Genomic DNA, 24,129 nt, shown 5'->3' with positions numbered 1-24,129 from the left:
AATGATCGGCATCAATAAAATCGGCGTATACTAGTCGCAGAAACGGTACGTGTACACGGGCAGAGGCAAACATAACTCACGGGCAAGTCAATTTTATCATGCATCGAACTCGATTAATTCCGCCTGTTCCGACGATGCGCGAATCATCCAATTGCGGACTGTCTGAATTTCGACGATCCCTAATATTCGTAATTACGAATCGGTTGGAAACTGATGCGACCATAAAGATCAAAACGACCACCGTTCCACCATTATTTTAGTATTAGATAATAACGAATTGAGAAAAAAGGATTATTAACGATCATCGACACGAATCAAAATAAGAAACTATTCTTCTTCAAAAAAAATTATCATTCTGCTAGAAAAAGAATTGATTCTAAATTCTTTTATCTTTTTTTTTTATTCGTAGAAATATTGTACTTGACGAGATACATAAAATAATAATAATAAAAAAAAGAAAAAAGAAATGAAATTCGAATAATTAAAAGAAAGAACTCGAAGAAAGTTATAGTTTATATTTTTCTTGGAAATATAATTTGTTACCACATGCCGTAATTAATTTGAATATCATCAAGGCTAAAGTCTCTAAAATTCGTGACCGCACGAGTTACACGGAGTATCGATCGATAGTGAGGCTTCTTCGAAGAAGAGGTCATCCGAATGGGCGGAGGGAATGAATATATGCGGAGAAGTGTACACGATTATGATGGACAATTAATCAAATTTAATAAGAATAGTAGACGGTCCCTATATCATACTTATATTGATTTTTCCATATTCGATACTTGTACCCTTTTCGTCTCAAATTGAAATTTTATCACTATTAAACGATACTTCATAAATTACTTTCACAACTCGTAATTCACTCACGATTCTTCAAATTCTCTCGATCGATGATTCATTGCTTACATTGATATATTTCCATTTACATCCGAGCTTTAACGAAAATATTTTATACAAAATAAATTTTACGTACCAACGAGAAATTTATAATAATAAAAAAAAGAAAAAAGGAATTTTATCTCGAAAACTATCCTTTGAACCGTCAAGTCAACTGACAAAAAAAAATTGCAATTCCAACACTCCCTTTCCCTTCCCCTTTCATCCTCGAATCGAGTCCTCTCGTTCCATCTTAAGAGAAAGATTTAAATAAATTTGCACGCGAAACGGTCGCCTCGTTGAAAAATTCATCGTTGGTCTCGTGGAAACGGCCAACACGAATAATTTAATCGTGTCTGGTGATCGGTTTCCCTTCACCTTAGACAGAAATAATTGCGACGATACGCGTGTAATCGTTCCCCCGCTCATTAATTATCGCTTTGCTGACACGACGATCAGTATATATATATATATATATATATATATATATATATATATATATATATATATATATATCGTGTTCCTTCCCCATTGTCCAGACGTTTCCACGCGATGTGTGCTCCACTTGAGAGGAATAAGAGGCCAAGCGTGTTACGAGGCGAAGAAGAGAAACGAGGAAGCGGAGCAACGACGTGTAACAAAACGCGAGGAGAGCCGACCGAGGTGATGTTACACGCGTGAATCGGCCATTTTTTTTTTTTTTTGCACGGAGAATCGTTTTGCCATGTTAATTTATCGTAAGAGGCCTTTGGACGGTAATTTTGATCGATCGTAGAAAGACTAGAAATATGAACAAGAAATATGTGCGCACTGTTATTCATTCGTTGAATGAATGTGCGAAAAGGTACACGTGACGTTTAAAAAAGATCATCGTTTCAATTTTATTTCTCCGTTAATAATTTTTAGAAAAATATTTTTATATTTTCTTTTTTTTTTTTAATTCGATATTTATTGAAATTTTGAAGAAAAAGAAGAAGTTTCATCGTGGAAAATGAAGTTGAATATATTTTTGGTTTGAGATTTGAATTAAGATGAACGAGCTTATAATATAAATCGTACCATAGACTTTCCTCCTCTGTATAAAAATTTATTTTGGCTTTCACTATTGAGAACTTTAAAAAGAGAAAAAGTAAATTTGTCATAAATCGAGAATTAAATAGAGCAGGAAAAAACGCGCAATGTCACCGAAAACTGACAAGAGAAAATTCAGGCCGTTCCTCAAAGTCATAGAGGTGTTTGCAAGTCGATCTCGAGAAGAAATATCGAGTTGACGAGGGTCTAGGAGAAGTCTAGGAGGACTTGTTTTCCAGCGGTTTCCCCCGCTCCACGTGTGCGTTTTACGTCACTTGAAAGATCGTCGTCGAACCGTGACAAAATATGGCCGCGAAAAATCATTCTCTGAATCTTTTCTACCACGCAGAAATTGCGATTGCAACGTGGAACTGTGACGTTGAAATACCACGTTTCCATCGAATACTATTAATATTAATTTGATAGGAAATTTTTCGTTCCAAAAGTTTGTTTGTATTATTATTATTAAATTAATTTCGATTCGAATGCAAACGATAGTATCTAATAAATAATAAGCAAGAAGGATGAAATTTTATAAATCGATTTAATTAAATAAATATACAAATTTGTTTATAAACGTGTGAAACGAACGGGAAACGATTCGATTTTATTAATTTCGTTGCCCTATTTATAGAAAGTTAAATTTCGTTTCGCGTGTTACGTGTTCAAGTTTGGATAATAATTTCGAAAGTTCGATACTTTTCGCATTGTTTCCTGATTTTCCAACTTCCCCCGTTGTGCCGATCATTTACGGATTCACGCACAAACTGAAAGGAACTAGCAGCACTACAACACCATTTTACCCTGCACGAGGAACTGTCGATACACTAGGCTGCGCTTGAAACACTACATCCGTGTTTACAAAAGTGAATTGTGTTGCGTTAAAAATTTTACATTCGCAAATTATCTCATGATAAAACGCAGAATATCAAATCTGACCAAACAGAATAAAATTTGAAGAAAATTTGAAGATATACAAAATTTTCAATTCGAGTTGAATAAAATATCGATAAAAATCGCGCAATCTATATTTCTCAATTTCAACATCAATTTCGCGTAATTCCATCGAATCGCTATCTCAAAGCGCCCATAAAGGGGGAAAATTTCAAATTTCTTCAAGCAATTCGTTTCGGAAGAAAATTCATCCAACTCGGTCAATTTCGCCTATATGTTATATCATTTCTTTTTTGGGATATAACGATATCTCCGACTCCGAAACGACTATCATTTCGAGGGAGAATGATCTCGTACGAAATTCTGGACGAGAAACTGGCGAAGTTACGAATATTGCGGTGACCGTGTCGAGAGAATTGCACCGAGGCCGATAAAAATCAGAGACCGACGAACGCTCGTTTCGTAACTTCCGTTTTCTCGTTACATACGTTCAGAATAACAGAGGATACGATGAGAGAATCAACGTGGAAAATATCCACGATGATTCGGTTAGCCACAAATCCAGATGAAATCTACGGTGAAAGCGTTTTCTTTCGCCTATACGTATATCTAGATTTAATTGGAGGCGTGTTTTCCTTCGACGAGAAAAATAAAATTATTCGAATGGGATGGAATATCGGATATTGAAGAGGAAAAATTTTATTTCGATTACGAAGATTAATCAATTTTTTGAAGAATGTTGTAATCAATTTCGAATTTTATTAATAATTTTTGTTTGTCGTAATTAACGAAATAAGTACGAGAAATAATTACTATTATTTTTAGAAATTGATGAAGAATTCATTAAGAAATAACCATGAAAAATGTGTTTTAAAAGTGTGATCAAATGTTATTTCAAAAGTACATGTATTTATCTAGAAATATATCCACGTGAAAGGAAACGAGAATGAATGGAAATTGAGGACTACGAAAAAAAAAAAAAAGAAAAAAGAAATATGCAATAATATACGTAATATTGTTTTATAATTTCTACTATGAATGAAATTACATGGAAATGGAAAAATGTATAATGATACACTTGTGTTCTAACGAAAAGAATTTAAATTTCATCGGGAATTTCATTTCAGTTTAAATGAAAATATTATTATTACGTTGCATAAAAATTATCTTTTTAAAATACGATCACTTGTCGCAAAAAACTAAAAATAATAGATAAAATTATATTTATATTATTAGAAGAAATTCAATCGTTTAAAAATAATTTATCAAATATTATATTCAAATTAAGCTCGCATCAAGGTAGATAATATTTTGAAATATGAAATTACGACAAGATATCGGTAAACTAATTTCAATCTAGATTGTTCAATACGAATTTGATAAATCATTTTGGTATTTAATACCAAACAATCCAGTAAATTAGCATGAAACACAAATATCCCTAATTTATTTCTCGCTCGCTATTTTATGAAAAGTGAATTTCATAAACCTTATCCTTTCCTTTCATTTCACATTTCTATCGCGGCATTTTAGAAAATATATCTCTTGGATATATTCTTGGATGAAACAAAAAAAAAAAAAAAAAGAAAAAAAAAAAATCTCGCTTCTATTTGCGAGGTAAATGCTCATATTAGAAATTAGAAACTTAATTAGCAGTTAAACGATGGTCGTAAACGAAAAAATAAAAATAAGATGCAATTTCACTGTTTTCTATGAAATTGAAGAAATTATCAACTCGTATATACACGCAATTGTAATAAAATATATACAACTAAACGCGCAAAATTAAATGAAATTTCTGAAAAATTCTACCTCTTTAATAAATATGGTCAAAAAATTCCATAAAAATTGAAGACAGTAAAATTTCCTCCCCAAAAAAAATTTTATACATCCTCGATGCAAATAGACGCCTCACGTCACAATCGATTGTTCGCATCGATTCAAATATTTACGAGAATTTTCTTTCTTTTTTTTTTTTTTTTTCCCCTCGAACGAATTTCATACTTAATACCTTCCGAAAATTCTCGCGCGCTAAAATTCGATTGGAAATATAAAACAAACGGGGAAAATATATTTCCACGAATGAAAATTTCAAATTTTCTCATTTCCAATGCAAACAAGCCGCTTATATTGTTGCGTTATATTCATGGTTGTTCACATCGGTCAGATATCAGCGAGAATTTCCGCGAATTTCAAATTGAAATGCAATCAGGGGGATCGCTGTCAGACACGAATTCGACACGAAATGCCGCACCACGTGACAGAACAATGTCAATTGGGTCAAGGATCACGAGCGCGTGCACAAAAGTGCAAGTGCACTATGCACTCTGTGAAAAAGTTCCTGTTGACACACATATTTCTCAACCAGTGCGAACACAAAAGAGATAGAGACAGACAGACAGACAGACAGAGAGAGAGAGAGAAAGAAGAGAAAGGAGAAAAAAAATACAGCGAGCAGAGATCGAGAGTAATTTACATCTCTTTGTTGGGCTGCAAGTAGTCCCAGGGGAATATCTCGTTTAACGTAAAATTCACCCGGAAGAAGAGAGAAGGAACGAAAGGCAGATGTAAAGGAGCGAAAGAGAGGAGCATTGTGCGGCATTAGGACGCGTCGAAAATAATTTCGAATACATTAACCTTTTCTGGATCTACGCGATCTATTGTGTGCGATGGAAAAAAAAAAAAAAAAAAAAAAAAAAAACGGGGAGAACGGTGATACAATGTACTCGTATCGATGGGGAATATAGAAGGGCGTGACTAAGAAGTTTAGTATCGGCTTATGGACATTTTTATAGAAGGGAAAATGTGTCGTGAAAGCCGAAAGTTTTCGAAGCGTATGGGCAAATGAATTAAAAATATATATGCGCGAATATATTTAAAAAAAAAATAAAAAATAATGTATTTAATTCGAAATAGATTGAATTGTGTTCGTAAACACGAATTTATCGAAATTTGGAGAAAGATTGGTCAATATGATTTCGATAATCTAACAGGTTTTTGTTGATATAAATGAGAACGATACACGGCTGAAACGATAATAGAAAATATTGAACCGTTTTAAAAATAATAGTAGATCCCAGTTTTACCCATATACCCACTTTTAGCAGGCTTTCCCCTATTTTATTTTTACTGATAAGTTGCATTACTATGTCAATCATGACCGTTTTTTTAAAAATTAGTTTACTTGCTATATGGTGTCACAAGTTAAATATCTTCACGCTATACCTGTACTCTGGCGCAAAATTAATACAGGATAGAAATAGATCTATTTATATTCTACATGATAAATAAAAAAAAAACTATTATATTAAAATAAAATTAATTTTCTATTTATTTCTGGAATTTGAATGGAAAAAAGAAATCTGAATGAACATCATATACTTTTCAAAAAGTCATATATGATAAGAAATAAAAAAAAAAAAACTTTGATATTTGTTTCATTAATCTGTCTAGAAAATTATTATTCTCGAAATTTTATATAATATTTAACAATTCTTTTGTTGCCTCGATATTATTTTCACGGAGAAATTTTAATCTTGCCTCAATCTCGTACTTTTAATCCAATATTTGTTTTCAAACATCGCGAAAGGGAATTTCTCATCGAGCGATTAATTACGCAATAAATGATATCACGGTACGTGTATCTCTTGGATATAAATTATTTTACCGTTTATATTCGCCTATAATTCGTTCTGATAAAATCGTACATCATCAAAGAATATAAATTTTATATTCTATAAAATCTCGCCTATCATTGATATTAAACTAATCAAACAATATCCGACAAATTATTATAAATTGTTTTTTTTCCGATTTAAAGTTTATAAAAATCAACGATCGCGAAAATTGAAAAAAAAAAAGAAAAGAAAATGAATAAAAATGAAAAAAATGTTTATTTTTATTTTTAAAATAAATAAATTAATCAGAACTTTTTTTGTAGACTTAAGCAAAATTAATTTTTTGCGAAATATTATCATGAATACCGGTAATTAAAATTAACTGATATGTACTTTCAGTTTCCTTGTAATTTTCATCTATTATTTCAAGGAAAAGAATGTAGGTATTATAAAAGATCGGCATATTACGTAATAACAGGGGAAAATGACTGAAAACGCATTGAAAATAGTGGTGAGTTTATCGTCAATATTCAAAATAATAGAGGGTTGATTAGATACGTGTTAATTAGATCACTAAATTAACTCGAAACGTGCTACGAGATAAAATTAAATATAATTAATAGTATCTACAATGTTTAAATATACTTGAAAATTCATCTAGAATAGAAGATTATTATTAATTTGATGAGAATAATTTTCTTATAATTAAAGTATATAATTTTCTTATTAATTTTCTATTCATTTTACGATGAAACATCATTTTAGTCGGTGTATAATAACGAAGATATATGATCTTATCACGAGAAATAGAAGAGATGGTCAAACGATAGATAACCAAAAAGAATTTAACCTCATTATCAAGTTTCTTCTTGATATTCTTTTACTTTGATTTAATTTTAAAGTACAAAAAAAAAAAAAAAAAAATGAAATTATATCTTTAAATATAAAAGTATAAATAAAATTATATATATATATATATATATATATATATATATATATATATATATATATATATATATATATATATATATATATATAATATAAAAATTATTAATATTCTACTGTCTTTTTAATTTAAATCGTTTTCTAATAATAATATCATTATTAACACTCCATTAATATTATTAAGTTCAAGCGATCATTATTTAGGTTATATTTGATTTAGGTTACTTAATTTTAGAATACTTAATTACAATATGTATAATATTCACGATGTACTACTATATGATCTTTATATCATAAAAAAAAATAGAATATGAGTTAAAATAAAGTATTCGAAAATTAAATAATATTCTAAAATTCCTTTCTTAAAGAAGGAATAATCATACAAAAATTTATTCGCTACACTTCACATTGTAGCAACAAGAACGACCTCTATAATAAGATATATTGGACTCACCAAAAAGATGCTAATATAACACGTAATAAAGATTTATTGCGGTCAAATAATTTCAGATTAACCCTCAGGCGATTATTCATCATTCATCGTTCAAACGTATACTTTAAAAACTATAAACAAACAACAATTTCGTTTACTTTCAAGCAATCTCAAGGTTTTGAGCTTTACCACGCTACGTATTCGCGCGATGTTGCGCAGCGTCCTCTGTAAGAAACGCGTAATTAGCCGGATTCAAAGACGAAGCGCGTCTCGAATGCGCAGATACGGTTCGCGTAAGGGTTAATCATCATAATAAAATCATGAGGTTTATCTCTCACGCGACAGCTTCTCTTTCCTCTCGGCGTCACCAAAGTAAATATAATCTATCGATCGATCAGCCTGGTTCACGGATCATGGATGCACACGAGGCGTCCAGCCGGCCAAATAACCTGTCCGTTGCAGCTGCTCGAGGTAATCCACAGATGATTGCACTTCTCCACGGGAAAACAAACACACCGAGACCACGGAGTCGAGTCAATAAACCGCGACAACCGATCGCGAGCAAATCACCGTGATATTCGTTGCACGGACACGTGTACTGGTCGTCGATCGAGCGAATATATAACACGTTCAAATCGAACACACGTAAATGGTATATCACCGAACAAACGAACTACTTTTTAACCTCGAACCACGCGCCACGGCGTCCGAAACTATACTGCCACTCCCGCGCTGTCACTCATTGCGCGACGCCAGCGACATCTGCGCACTCTGTCGACGCCTCGAGGTACTAAAATTCGAAATCCTTATTAGGCTCCAATTTTGAAATTTTCTTTTCATTATATCTTTATTTTTCGTTACAGTAAAGCGTATAAATGAAAATTTTTTAATAGTTTCGAAAGATAATTCGTAGCTTTTGGTAATTATCGATAATAATACAAGTTGCAGCAAGTTTTAATGTGGGAAAATTTCGTTTCATTATATAAATACTTATATAAGTAAATTATAGAGTTCGTAATAGAATAATGAATAATAATATAATAAGTTTATTGAATCTAATAAATATCAAATAAATAACTAATGAAAGTTTCTACAGATTTTCCTTATTACAGAATTGTTTGATTTATTAGTTTATTGATTCTAACCTCAAATTTTCATCATTCCAATCATATTAACTTTTTACAAATTGATTTCAAAGTTATTTTAACTTTGATTCAATGTAGATATATTTCTTAATCACAATTCTTTTATATTTTTATCTAATTTAAAATTACAATTCCATAATTAGATGATTCTTCTCAAAAATTCGAACCAAACCTTCATCAATCTTTACATGCCTAACATTTTTACATTTTCACAGATTAAAATAAATCATCCTCCACGGTATAGACAGAAGATAGTTTTCCATTGTTTGCATGTCGCGCGAAAGACGTCCGTTTTCAAACGGTTGAAATATTAATTTCGAAGGGCAAGGCCACCACCATCCCACCCCCGATTCCGGTAAAATTTAATAACTCACGGATACAGGAGCGAAGTTTAAGTAGTGTTCGAGCAGTGGCGCTCGAAAAAGGAGAGGGAGGGGGGAAAAAAAATATGGAAAAAAAAAAAAAAGAAAGAAAGGATGAAAAAAGGATGAAACGAAACAAAAAGGGAGCGCAAGTGGAAGGGAGGATGAAAGGGTGAGATTCTGCTGTCACTGCAGAAAGGTGACGCACGCTCCATCCTTCTACGGAAACGAGCAAATTTTCTACTGCAAATAAAACTTCTAGCGAAAGGGTCCACCCGTCGATTAAAACGGCGGAGGGGAAAAATGAGATACATAAAAGGTTTCCACGACGCTGTTTGCTTTTCCCGTTTCAATCGTTCCTCGTGAACGTGTGCGAAAAAAAAAAAAAGAAATTAAAAAATTATACAGAGAAAAAATTATATTCGATCAACTATCTTGGACGATCTTTGATCTTACTATCAAAAGCGACAAAATCTAATTAAAAAAGTGATTAACCACGAATTTTGTGCCCTTCACGATCAAAAGTTCAAGGACTAACATTACCATTTTCGTACTGATCGAATGGAAACCTGTAAGCCTTACATACACATTTTCAAATTGTAAAGATTATTATTTGATCTTTTACATTTATGAATAGTAGGTTGGAATAATTCTAGTGTTTTTGGAAAGAATGATACTGTTTGAAGAGAGTAAGATCCTTTTTTATTATTTGAATTAATAATTTAATATTATAATTGATTAAAAAAATAAATGTTTATTGAGATTTAGGACATCAAGAGCATCAAGTTTCCGCAGAAAGGAAGTTAGATAAACCGAATCGTTGACACTATGTGCGTACTAAGTGTATTAAAATATTCCTTAATTCCTTTTTAACTCCATGAAAGTTGTCCGTTTCGTAAAATTAAGCCCTGCTTTCATTTCTTTTTAAGTCTTGAGAAGAAGAAAGAGAGGCAAAGAAAGATAAAAAAAAAGAAAATACTTTATTAGAAGGAAAATAACGAGGGGTAGAGAGAGAGCAGAGTACGCCATTTCTACTTCCAACGGTTCAATTATTTTCAGACACAAGTCTTACGGCCGAGATACGAACGAAATGAAATTCTTCCGAGCCACATTTCATTAAAAGACATTAAGAATACCCTGTGCCGTGCAAATGAAATCGCAATTATGCATGCACCCGTAAATTACAAACACGGGCAAGTAGATTCGAGGGGCCGGTTTTCGTTTTAAATTACTAGTATTCCGGCTAAACTGTTCGCCATCCATCTGCTTCACATTGTCATAACTTATCAAACCAGACGTCTAACATAATTGATATTTATTCGCGATGGATTAAAATTTTGAATAAATTATCTCCTCCCTGTTAATCACTACGTTTTAATTTTAATAATTATATAAAATTTCATTTTTAAATGTGATATGGATATTAATCAAATTCAAGTCAAATTTTGATTTCAAATTGATGTAACGTAATATTAAAATTTATTATTAATAAATTTATTTATGACATTTATTGAAATGTTATTGCAGCAATGCGATATTTTTCATAGGAGAAAATGATTTTGTTAACAAACTTAATTAAAAATGAGATTCGAAACAATTGTCAAATAATTAAAAAAGTTCAGTATAAAACTTGTAACTTGAAATAAAAAGAGACGACATAAACTGAGAAGATGTGTTTGAAAAATCAACGTGGAAAGACATTTAAAACAACGAGTTGAGTTTAATAAAAGTCAAAGGTAATTCTTCAACAGAGAATAAGGCAAAGATACAACCGCAAATTAAGTCCTCTCGTCGAAGTAAAAATAGAAGATCTGAGCTTTGTAGAAATCTTAATCAGACGTCTTATTTCAGCATTATTAAGGGATAAATTAACCACTCTTCAAACGAATTCAGAAAACTTATAAGATCGAGAAATAATCAAATTTCTCAATCCTAGCAAAAAAAGAAAAAAAAACTTTAAAATTGAATATTCAAAAAATTATATTTCGAAATGGTAGATATTTTAAGTAAGGAGGGTAACACACCCTCCGTTTCAAACGCAAATGCACTCGTTGAAACTAGTTGACCTCTGTCACGAATAGAGGATTCATTACTCCTCAACTAGTTCTGGTAATTCGTGTCAATCCACGTAATGCCCCCTCATATCCGCGCGCGTGTTCTCTTCTATTTCCAGCCTGTGTTATTTCAATTTCGTGTCCGTGCAATTTAATGCGAATTTAATGTTTTTTTAAATTATAATATCGAATTTTTTTTTTCCAATTCAATCTGCTCCGATATTTTTGATACCGCGATATTATATTATATTTTGCATTACGTTGTAACGTAAGTAGAGGACTTGGATTTCATGGTTAGATTAATGTATGATTTGATATGATAATTCTCATACAATATTGCTTGCACAACAGTTATTCAATAATGTTTATATTTTAAGTAGTAAAGAGAAGTTTTGAAATCTAACGAAGAAAATGTAAAAGATTTTTCAGAATTTTTCTCTTCTCGCCGGGGAAAGAAAATTGACAAAAATTGTGATCAATTTATTTCCATAAATCAAATTTATTTTAATCGAATTATTTTCGCATCTTTCTCCGATCGAACGGATTATTTTTCGATAAAAAAACGTTTCAATAAAAAGCAACATCTTCATTCGTCGATCCCCATAGGCGTGCAGATACGTGTTAGAATATGGCGCAGGGCAAATATTATCGCAATCACGCCTCTGATTACAGTTTGTTCGTGCCAGGGCAATCAAGCCGCGACGCGTAACACGTTCTCTCGCGAAATTCGCGTTAGGCAATGTACATACATGATTTTTTTCACTACTCTTTCCATTGTGTGAAAAAAAGAAAAACTAGAACGAGCCTGGTCCACGATTCGAACGATTCTCAATGAGACGAGAGATAAATCTCGTGGGAACGAGAATTCGATTCGTGCTAATAAATTTGACGAATCCACGAGAAGGATATCATAGTGGAAATTAATATTGAATTAATTGATAAATAATTGTAGAAACATTAAAGAACGTTGATTTAAAGAGATGATTACAAGATTTTAATTATTACGGAACGAATTTACTTGGTATTTTATTTGATACGATTGTAAATCATACTTTTACGAGTCATTGGATGATTGTAACCTTCAACTTGAATTTTTCGTTCCTGTTTATCGTACTTTCTCGCATTCTCACGCTGAGAGAACCGTTCATTTAATTAGATCGTAAAATTCAAGCAACATCGAGACCTCGAGATAAGTGAAAATTACAATGGACAGAATGGGGACGTGGAACGTTGAACTACCGAATGAAAATTTCAGCTCGATATTACCTTTTTTTTATTTCCCTGGTCAAATGAAATTTATTTTCCTCTGCTTTTTCTTTTTCTCTCTCTTTCTTTCTTTCTTTTTTTTAGAAATGAAGGTTAATGCAATTTTAATTGCAAAAAAGTAAATTGCTAGTAAATAATAAGAAAAATTTCCACCTCTTATCTTCACATTATTATTATTATTATTATTATTTAACGTCCAAAAGAAAGTGTTATATTTGTATTAAAAAAATACAAAATTTTAAAATTTCGTTTCTTTCGATTTTCATAAAAGTAATAGTAATATTGTACTATAATATAAGCTCGTTTATCATTGTTCTCTACGAGAAATAAAGTTTCACCAATCATCGTGTCAATAAAAACAAAATACTTATCTTAACCTGAACCATTACTTTCCCCCAATCAAAACAAAACACCTCGTTAAAATTCACACCTGTAATCGGATATACGAATGTAATCATCTCTCGAGCACACGGTTAATAATATAAACATTAAACACGGAATTAAGCTTAATAATATCCTTTGTACAGTGTGTGCGGTGCGGTAATCGCTAAAAGGTTGTAGAAACAGGCGCACGACGAGCCTCTTTCCTGCCTTTCCTCCTCCGACAGTCTATTCCTTAGAAAACGTACCCTTCTCCCGCAACACCGGTTCCCTCATTAATGAAGGCTTAATTAGCGTGCTTCGCCTTTTTATCCTGGAACGATAGTCGCTTCCGGTTCCGCTTCCTTGGTCTTCCGCATCGAGTAAACGAGGGAAGTCGAATTGGTCGGCTATCGTTGGCTCAACACCATTATCCTGCCGGCTATAATCACATCAGGGATCTCGATATCAGAGAATCTAGGACCAATTTCCAATAATACCGTTAGATCGAAATCTAAATTAAAAATTATCCGTCCCTTCGTGTATCGAAGATCATCAAAGTTCTCGAAGAATTTTTGTATTTAATCGAAGTTTAAATACAAGTTTGCAAGTAAATTTTTTACGAATATATATTTATTTGGCATAAAGATTGTAAAATTGTACGAGTGAAAAGTCTCGAAATAAATCAATAATTCGTCGATTCGTTGATATAGATTATCGATCGATCGAATTATCGTGGAAAATCCGATAAAATTTCCACCTCTGTCGAGATTAATCATAATTTTATCTCGTTTAATGCATAACGTCTCGTAACACTTTAACACACCGCCGATGAATGTTCATTAAAGGAATAAAAAAAAAAAAAAAAAAAAAGAAGGAAAGAAGGGGGAGAAAAAAAAAAGAGAAAAACGAAAAGCAGCACGCGATCTTTTTCATCGAAATGAATGGTGGAATCGCGAAATCTGGTTCCACCTTTGGAAGAAGCTTAAAAGGTATTTTTTTTTCTCTCTCTCTCTCTCTCTCTCTCTTCTTTTTCTCTCAGGCGTTCGCTCTTTTTGCTGAAGAGAGCCGGTTCTCTTGAATTTACTGATAACAAAAGTTCCATTAGCAGATCCATCTTTACTTTGGCAAAACATCCTCCGCAATCCTTCTGCTCTTATAGCTGAATAAAGGAAAAAAAAGAGAGAGAGAGAGAGAGAGAGTAAAAACGTCGCTCGTTCTGAATCCCGCGTAAAAGAGTCGCGCTTGAACGTTTAGAAGATTATTAAAAATGAGGAACGAGACGTTTATCGTACCAATTCTTCCACTGTTTGATAAGATGTTCTCGTTTTCATGAACTATATCTTTATAATTGATTATATCATATTTTTATTGCGTCAAATGGAGCAAATAATTGCAATATTTTAAAACATCTTTTACTTTTTTTTTTTTTTTCTATTAAATTAATTGGAAAATTCTATTGAAATTGGATTCTTTTTTTTTTACGAATTTATTCGAAATGAAATTTTATTAAAAATTTTATCAAATGATTGAAATGCATATTCTGTGGTTTGTCATAACTTTATTTATGCGAACAACCGTTTCATTTTATTTTTTTATTGTATTTTTATTCATTTTTTTTACTGAATATAAATTTCTACAAATGGGGGGCACAGATTTGTTCATCTTGCTAATTTGTTTGGAATCTGCTTAAACTTATTTATATTTACTTGAATATTACTAGAAAGTTCTTTTTTTTTCTATTTCAGAGAAATTTATCATTTCAATTAATCAATCAATTGCGATAAAGTACGATTCAATTTTACAATGCGAGAAGAAAAAAAAAAGGATAGAGAAATTTCCAATCAAGATAATATATTCTCCTTGCCTTCGAAACCATTTCTATAAAACGAAAACCAATTTATATTCCAGCCCAATATTTTCCCGTTCTATCGTCGTTGTCTGCGATAATATTCATAAAATATTTACCACGCTCAACATTTTCATGAAATTTCCTTTCTGCCTTATAATCTCGCCTCCTTTTTTTCTTTTTTTTTTTTTCTTTCTATCTTCTTATATTCCTCAAACGATTTTCCTTCTTCGCAGTTACCTCCGTGAAAATTCAAGAATGCACCCACGCACGATCAATTCAATCAAGTCATTTAATATATAATTAAGAAATTACCTATCAAAAAGACAATTGTATAATTGAATCATTAACGGCAAGAAATAGAATAAAGAATCTGTCTCAAGTATCTACGCACACAATTCTTCCACTTATCCAAAATTCATCGATCAATCTGTATCAATATGTGTATGAGAATATCACAAATTTTCCATTTATTATTGGATCAATTCAAAATTCAATTTTATTCAATTCAAAGTCAAAGATTAAAATTAAGAAGAATAAAAAAAAAAGTTAATAAGATAATTATAGAAAAAAATATAAAACTGAATCGGACAATTGGAATAACGGCATTACACGAACAGTGTAATTTATCTGTCTATACGGGTAGACGAGACAACTTACGTTAGACAGGTGAGGAGAGAATGTAGACGGGGGGGCTAGACGGTTCGATAAGACGATCTGAAATCATGCAGGTACCTACAGTGTCACTCAGACGCGGAGTTCTTCGGTGTATGAAGCAATTTTCCTTCAGTGTACAGAGTTTATTGGACGACAGACGGAGTTATGGAGGGTTGTGTACACAGTTTAAATTAAGTACAACGCTTTTGACGGCGATATGGAAAGTTGATGGATTTTCATGTTGAAGATGCTCTATCATCTTCTGTATTTGAATTTACTTCTGATATTTCAGCCGAGTATTCTCGTATTCTGATTATTTAAAATTTTGCACGAATCGATGTGTAATTCGATACTTTTATTCAAACAAGAATTAAACGTCTCTTTGGAAAATGAAATCTTAATAATAAAAGAGATTTAGATATTTCTTCCTTTTCTTTTTTTTTTAAATAAACGAGTAATATTACGAAATTTTGAGATTAAAAAAATTCATTGTTAATTTTTAAATTAAAGAAACGGAATTAAAATTATTAGAACAAAATTCGTTATGCATCATTTTATCGTCGTTACTTCTCTCTATTCTTTCATCCCCTCTCGATTCCTTCTCATCTACTTTTTCTACTTGCGTTTCGTGTTGCGTGCGCTATTCACTGCTCCTGTTCTCCTGTCTCTCGTTACAAAATGAACAGTGCAGCAGCACAGATGCGGTTCCAGGTAAAATTATTACGATACGAGTTGAGACTGCGAAGCTTAGAGAACAGTGACAACCGCGAATAAAATTAATGCAATTTGTCGCAAGAGAAACTTTCTTGCGATAACTGTCCCGAAACTATGACAAACTGAATTTTACGATGCTACTTTCAGTTCGTTTACGAGCGTTAGAATATTACTATTATGCATAATCACGTGTATAAAATATCCTATGGAGAATAATATGCGATCGAAAGGGAGAAAATTAAATTACAATAGAGAAACATTCTCTAATTGATTAAAAACTTACTTTCAATAATTCATTTTCATTTTCAAAAAAAAATTAATCAAAATGATGATCTAAATTAAATTAATTTATTGATTCTTTTCCTTTCTTATAATAATTTTGTAAATAATTTCAAAAAGAAATTGAATCTACGAATCTCTAAATATATCAAAATATATTCCATTCTTTGAATAATTATTATTATTATTATTACCTCTGTAACATTCTATGAACACAAGATTTCCACTAACCTCTTATTCTCCCCGTTTCAGAGGCGAGAGAGGCGGTTAGACGGTACACAAAGTGGTACATATTCAAAGAGAAAATTGTCCGCAATTTATGTCTGTCTCGTGGAATACCATACTTGTCGAGCACTGTACACAACCGTGCCCCATAACCACACGGTAATATGTACGGGTGAAGGGATCTATGGGGGAAAACATTGTATTCCCAGAACAGTTTAAAAATTTGATATTTTCGTATCCTATGGCCACTTATTTTAATACATTCTTTCTTTCTTTTTTTTTTTTAGGAATAAAAATTATTATTTTCACTCGCGACGAAATTGAAATTTAAACGTTATCGAGGATTGAATTTGATGGTGGAAAAATTGCGATTGGAGCGATCGGCGAGTTTATCTTATCGAGAGTGATGGAAGGTAACGAACCGTATTGAAGCTTCGCTTCGTTATTCGATTATGTTTACCTTCGATAGCCGATTGTCGAGTTAGCCTTATTGAAAAATTGCGATGATGAGCAACGCTTCGTTTTCTCTTCGAATCTCGGGATAATGAAACGATAAATATAATTGGTAAAAATTCGAATGGTGATATTTTCTATTGGGAAATATTGGAAAATAATTGGACAAACGAGAGCAACGTTTAGATATGATGGTGGCAACAATTGAATATTCCACTTTTGTTTAATTTTAATTCGACAGTTTTTCCATTTTGAATAATGTGTTCATCGATCGAATTATACTGTTCGTTTTTTATATTACGTGAATAATAAAGCAAGTATGTTGATTTGTATTATTTTTGAAACTTTTTTAATAGAGAAGAATACAACAATCGACGATGAAGATAAAACGAAGAAGAAAGACGACATTGCTATTTTAAAGATTATTATCAGATCAAATTGCTTGAGAAAACGTGGCTTGTCAATCAATCTTCCCCAACTCGTGTACCTTAATTGTCTTAAGCTTTGTTAAACGGAACGTCAAAGTAGTAATTGCCAATCGACTTTGACTCGAATTTCTACGAATTTCTACCGGAATTAAGATGGTGCGCGATTAATTGGATCTCTGCCTCGACTTGAATTAGAATTTTATTCGACAGAACGAAACTCCCTTTCGTCCAACATCTGCAAACGATTACGAATATATTTTCCTCCAAATAGAAAATAGATTTTACACATTCTCTTAATCTTCGAAACTTTCTCAAAAAAAAAACATCGCAGGAATTTAAAAAATAATTCGCAGGAAGCAAAAAGTTAGGAAATTCTTCTAAGCTAATAATTTTCACGTATTTAAAAAAAAAATCTTTCTCTCCATTATCTAAATTTCAACTTTATCCATCTCCACCATAAAATATCCACGAAGAAACAAAAAGCAAACCCCTTCATCCGTCAAAATTTGGATCGATACTTTTTTTTCTTTTTTTTAAAGAGAATATCGAAAAAGAAAATAAAATTGTGTATGATGATTCAAAGATGTCGTACGGAAGCGGGAAAAAAAATTTACGATTTCTCGATACGATTCTCTCACTCTTCTTTTGGAAAATGGAAAAGGAGTGTGTGGACGCAACAAATTTTCGTCTCGAGCTCGTCCAACAACGATTTAATTACTCCCCCTCCCCTATGAAGCTTAATTACGAGGGAAAACGAGTAATTGATAAAACGTTTCTCGGTTCGTTAAGCTTAACGACGAAGACGATGCGCGAGAGATTATTAAAATTAACAAAGCGGTTTGTTTCACTTGGATTATGAAATCGAGAAGCGATACCGGTCGAGAAAGAAAACCGCCGAGTGAACGTGTGCAACCCGACCAAGTGTGCACCGGTGCATTGCAACTAGACCGGTGTATAAATTATCGGGGTTTCTTAACCGTGCTCCGAATGCATCTTCTTATCACCGGTTGAACGCGATATTTATACGACACGCAACAACACCACCGTGAGAGAATCGTATCGAGAAATCGTAAATTTTTCTCCCCGCTTCCGTACGACGTCCTTGAATCATCACAACTTTATTTTCTTTTTCGATTTATGCATTGTTCGATATTCTCTTAAAAAAAAAAAAAAAGTATCGATCCAAATTTTGACGTATGAAGGGGTTTTATTGAGATGGATAAACTTGAAATTTAGATAATGGAGAGGAAGATTTTTTTTTTAAATATGCGAAAATTATTAGCTTAGAAGAATTTCCTAACTTTCTTTAAATTAATATGCGATAATTTTAAAATAATTTTTACAATAGTTATAATACTTTTTACTTAGAGAATAGATGATCAAAATTGATCAAAATTATTGAATGGATAAAAATCAAGTATATGAAACCACTCTTTTTAAATAAAATTCTGATAAAACGCATGAAGGAAAATTTTAATACTCGATCTGTGCCAAGGATCTGAAAACCCAATCCAACGTAACATTCGCCACACGGCTCAACACTCGGCTTCCCGCGAGTTTTCCCTTCCTCGAAGCCCGGGCCATCGATCACAATAACGGGTCACGGTGTGCGTGCGTGTACCACCACCTCGCCCGTTCCTGCAATGCAGACCATTTGCACGCCTCGTTTCCTCACCAACGTTTCCTCGTCCCCGCGAATCGTCCTTCCCCCTTCGAATTATTCACCTTGCCTTCGAATCGCGCTGCCGTTACACGTGTCGCGGCCACGAATCGGCGGAGATCGGCAGATATCGACCTGGTCGTCTAGACTAGACCTTAGCAAGGACTTGGCGCGGCAACGGAGTACCGTTGCGAAAGTCGCGTTACTTTTCTTTTTTTTTCGTCCCCGATACACGTCGAGGATCGGGGAACGCATCGGTTGACGATCGTTTTCTTTTCTTTTTTGCGAAAGCGGATCGAGCGCCGCGTCGAATCGAGCAAAGTGGTTCGATGATCGTGTCTTTTTCTTCTTCTTTTTCTCTTCCTTGCTTTTTCGACTTGGATTGTTGAGATAGAACAGGAAAATTTGGTAAGGGATTTGGAAGAGGTGAGAACTCGGGTTACAATGGAAATTTTGACGGATGAAGGGGTTTGTTTCTTCGTGGATATTTTATGGTGGAGATGGATAAACTTGAAATTTTAAATAATGGAGAGGAATATTTTTTTTTTGGTATATATTTCGAAGAAGTAAGTTTTGGGATATGGAAATTTTTGGAGGTAGGATGATTATGGAGGTAATTTGGGTGAAAAGACAGGGGTGATAATAGAATTCGAGGAGAATAACTTTAATGGATGGAGAATGAAAGGAGTATGCAAATTGTTTTGAGAAACGAGTTATGGCGTCTCGATGTTTGAAATTGAAAATAGAAAATTGAGGAAAAGTAAAATGAACAATACGCTTTTGTAGAATTATTAGAAGAGGTAGTTCTCTTAGGAGAAAGAGAGAGAGAGAAAGAATAGAGTTATGATAAATAGATTTTCATTTAAGAGGATTACTTACTTTCCCGTAAACCAACTTCTTCTCGCTCGAATGCTCGTACGAATAATACATTTTTTCACTTACCTGGAACAGAAAAATCATCACAGAGAATGTTAAACAATTTGATTTAATTATTCGCACAATGATGATTTCAAGCTTTGTTAAATTCAAGAATTTATTATCGCGTTTAAATTAAAAAGTTGGCCAATTTTCTTTGCAGAAGCGAGATATAAATCGTGAAATGTCAAACGAATGGGAAATTTTATTCAATTATAAATGCATTATAGTTTAGACCGCGATACACGCACTTCTTGGGAATTTTCCGTATAATTTGTTTCCCACTTTCGATATAACGAACCTGTCGATACCAGAATCGTGAAATAATCGCGAAACGGAACTAGGTGAAAAAGAAAATGCCGTTTGATTTATTCGATGGATCACAGGGGAACTCGAAAATTTTCTATGCAAATGATCCTACATTAAATTTTGAATAATATATATATTTTAAAGAATTTTTCATATTTCAGAGATATATTATGATTCCTCTATTTTATAATACTAGAGAAAAAAAACTAACAATTTCATTGTAAAAAGATATTATATTTTGTATAATTGTCGATAGAAAAAAAAAAGAAGATTGAAAAGATTTATAATATTTTTTTAAAAAGGTGTTGAGAAATTATTTCCTTTAAATACAAATCTGAATATCCGAGCTTTGCTAATAAAGTTTGATATTTCCATTCGATTTATTCGGGTTATTCTGTCAATAACAGTGGAGCTGGAAATAACGCTGGAAATCCGCAGGGCGAAGAACAAAAGCAAATTGTCGCGCGATGTTCGCTCGTGAAAACAGAATGAAGACATTAGAAAATTTCTTGAAAAAGGATAGAGGTAATAAATATCGGATGGCAATAAAATAAATATTACACCGTGATGAAATTTGTGTAACTTGAATATATTGGGATCGTGATAAAGGAAAAATTTGAAATACAGGAGGCAAGATAAAGCGAGATAGGAAGAGATAAAAATGATGAATAAATTGAGGGAAAAATGGAGATAGATATAGATAAATTATATAAATACTGAAATGAACTGATGTTTCGAGATCGTGGATATAATATAAGATGAAAATTTTCAAATATTTATTGTGTCGTGTATAAACGAAAATTATACGAAGATGAAGAGATATTTGAAAATAAATATAAATTAGAGAGAATAAACGAATGTAAAATATTCCAAATGATAATTGAAAAACTGATTGTAAAAATAATATAATTAATTGCTATTTTTTCAAAATAATTTTTGAAAATAATTTAATCAAGATTTTAACTCAAGTTTATCAAAAAATGATTAGTTAGATATAGATTCTTTTTTTATTACATTTTTCTTTATTAAAAAAATCTATATCCCGTTATTGGCAATTAATCAATAATTAATGAAAAATTACTTTCAATATCCCGTACGTACGTAAAATGAATCTATTTAATTAATTCACACATACGTTTTCCATGGTTTGTATACAAAATTCTGTTCACGTAATGGACCATAGAATCAATATTTCTAGGAAATAAATTTCAATAGAGTGCAAACGGTAAATTCTACGCATTTGAATAAATGTAAAGAGTTACATATATGTAAATATGTTATATTTATGTCCTGCGTGCGTATATGGATAACAGAACGCGTTCCAACGTGAGAAATTTACAAATAAGAGTAATCTGAAATCCTTTGAATACATCGATTCTAAAGAAATTTGATCTTGTATCCACCGGATCTTTCCATACATATTTGAATACTTCAGAATCTTCTATTCAAGAATCCATGGATAACCCAATTTTGATCGCGTTTAAAATTTCTTCTTCCGATAGATAATTCCATAATCGTTTCAACGATGAAAATTTAACGAAGACAAATCAATCGATCCCTTACTTACTTTTCATTACACGCGAGTGTATCTTCTTAAAAAAAAAAAAAAAGAAATGAAGGAAAATAAAAAAGAAGAAAAAAACCGCAAGAAGATTAAAGAGAAAGCCATGATCGATCAATCACTTAAGCAACATAACTTTTTTAATAAAAAAATTTCCCCCAAGCATCAGAGAATAAAACAAAGGAAAATCAATAAATCAGCATAAAGTAAAGAAGAAAGGAAAAAAAAAGGTAACAAGTTTCTTTAAACGTTTCAACTTTCCTTCTAAAAATTTTCCAATACCCATTGGGAAATTGCAACAGACGTAATCAATAAATTCTTCGCCAATGTTCGACAAAATATTCTGACAAAAAAGAAAAAGACGAAACATTCGAAACAAGTTTTGCCGCCAAAAATTCCCCAAGTGCAGTGGAGAAGCGTCAATCAATACGAACGATCCTGAACCGAACAAACAAATTCGTCGTTCAAACAACCCCACGTCTCTCCAACAACCCCTTGCACCCGGCATTCTACGTGACTTTACACGAGAACACCTCGAGCCCTTCCGTCGAGAACAATCCCGCTAGAAGCTGAAAGAAGCTCGATCGATAAGCCAGCGATATGAACAATCTCTAGGAGCAAATTTTCCTTTCAGATACACCGGTGTCGCGGCAAAAGCTCTCTCCCTCCCTCCCTCCCTCCCTCCCTCTCTCTTTCTCTCACGTCCTCTGTGTGTGCAGCTTTATATCGGCCGAGCAACCCCTCACTCGAGGAGAGAGGCAGAGAAGGGACAGAGGAGAGAGAACAGAGGGGCACCATGGCAAAAGGTGAAAAGGAATCTAATCGATAGTCGGCGCGTACCTACGAAAAAGACGCTTTCATCGAAGGAAGTTAATAAGCCGCCCGACTTCTCTTCCACTCTGACCTTCCCCTCCTGTTGGAGGGGAAAAAAGTGACCAGCAGATTTCCACTCCACAGGCGGATGAAACGTAACTACCCACGCATCCCCTAGATGCATCGTCCCCGTAGAAAGAGACCAGTCGACGATGCCGATGGATGCAGATGGCGACCACGTGTCCGGCCGCTACGATATTTTCGACGAATTTTCGATTCGATTTTTGGATCGTGGCTGGTTACAAAGTATCGATGAAAAGAAGCGGTCTTTCTTTTTTTTTTTATGTAGTGGATAGATTGCTCGCTCACGGATAATAGGATTGGGAGATAAGTGTGCTCGACGTCGGTTTATCATCCCTAGGAATACGAGGAATAAGGGGTGGGTGTGATGAAAGGTGTTAAGCGATGATGATGCGGGTTTCTTTGCGTTGGATCAAGATTTTCGTGTATGATTTATCGGTTATGAGCGGCTTTTTGGATATATGGATGGTGTACATTTTTTTTATTCTTAGACGAGATGATCTTTATCGATGGCGTGGGTTGTAAAGATCAAAGTTTATTAATAAGTATCGAGATTACGTTTGATATTTTTTGTTCAAACGAATTTAATTTTATTATATATATATATATATATATTTTTGAAATAAATTGTAACGAGAATTAAATTGTAAAATTATTTCTGAAGGTTTATGTGATAGTAAAGAGAAAGTTAGAGACACGTAAGAGACACGTTAATATGATTAATTGTTTCTCGTCTCTCGTATGATTGTATCTTTTTACCAAAGAAAAAAAAGAAGAAACTTCTGACCATAATTAATACCACTTTGTGTTATATCGAATGAAATGTCAAAGCGATACATACTCTCTGATTAAACGTAAAGAAAAAAGAATACAGTTACAATAAATTAATTGATAAAAAATCAAAAAGATAAAATTATTATAAAAATAATAACATTTATCAAATTCATACTTATTGGTCTTATGACATTTCCCTTTTTTTTCTTCTAACAGGAGGAAAATAAAAAGAGAGAGAGAGAAATACACTCGAAGTCAATAAATCGCGAAATTTTCGAGCAACGTGGCTCTTGTCTCACGCATTGAATTTCGAAATTGAGAGACTTCGAGGGGGTCTCGAGTAGCCGTGAAACACACGACATACGTGGTCCAAGAATGTTTTTTT

The 24,129-nt window shown here is 32.7% G+C and overlaps 1 protein-coding gene across 13 annotated transcripts in view; it reads right to left on the bottom strand.

Annotated features, from left to right (window-relative positions):
- The window catches only part of LOC408810 (rap guanine nucleotide exchange factor 2), a 189,905-nt gene that overhangs the window by 89,125 nt on the left and 76,651 nt on the right, over positions 1 to 24,129 (bottom strand). For 5 of the 13 annotated variants that reach the window (XM_016911572.2, XM_006562696.3, XM_026440397.1 and 2 more), the window contains exon 1: positions 8,289 to 8,559. The exons of 3 other annotated variants lie outside the window; for them this stretch is intronic. The gene's annotated coding sequence lies outside the window, so the exon portion shown is untranslated. Of the gene's footprint in view, positions 1 to 8,288; positions 8,561 to 24,129 lie in introns of those variants that run through there. 5 more of the 13 variants (XM_026440394.1, XM_026440396.1, XM_026440395.1 and 2 more) reach the window with 2 other exon arrangements.

The sequence above is a fragment of the Apis mellifera genome, linkage group LG4 (assembly GCF_003254395.2).
Source record: "Apis mellifera strain DH4 linkage group LG4, Amel_HAv3.1, whole genome shotgun sequence".
NCBI classification, from domain to species: domain Eukaryota; kingdom Metazoa; phylum Arthropoda; class Insecta; order Hymenoptera; family Apidae; genus Apis; species Apis mellifera.
The sequence above is the reverse complement of the archived record's forward strand: the minus strand, read 5'-3'. Positions and strand labels throughout refer to the sequence as shown.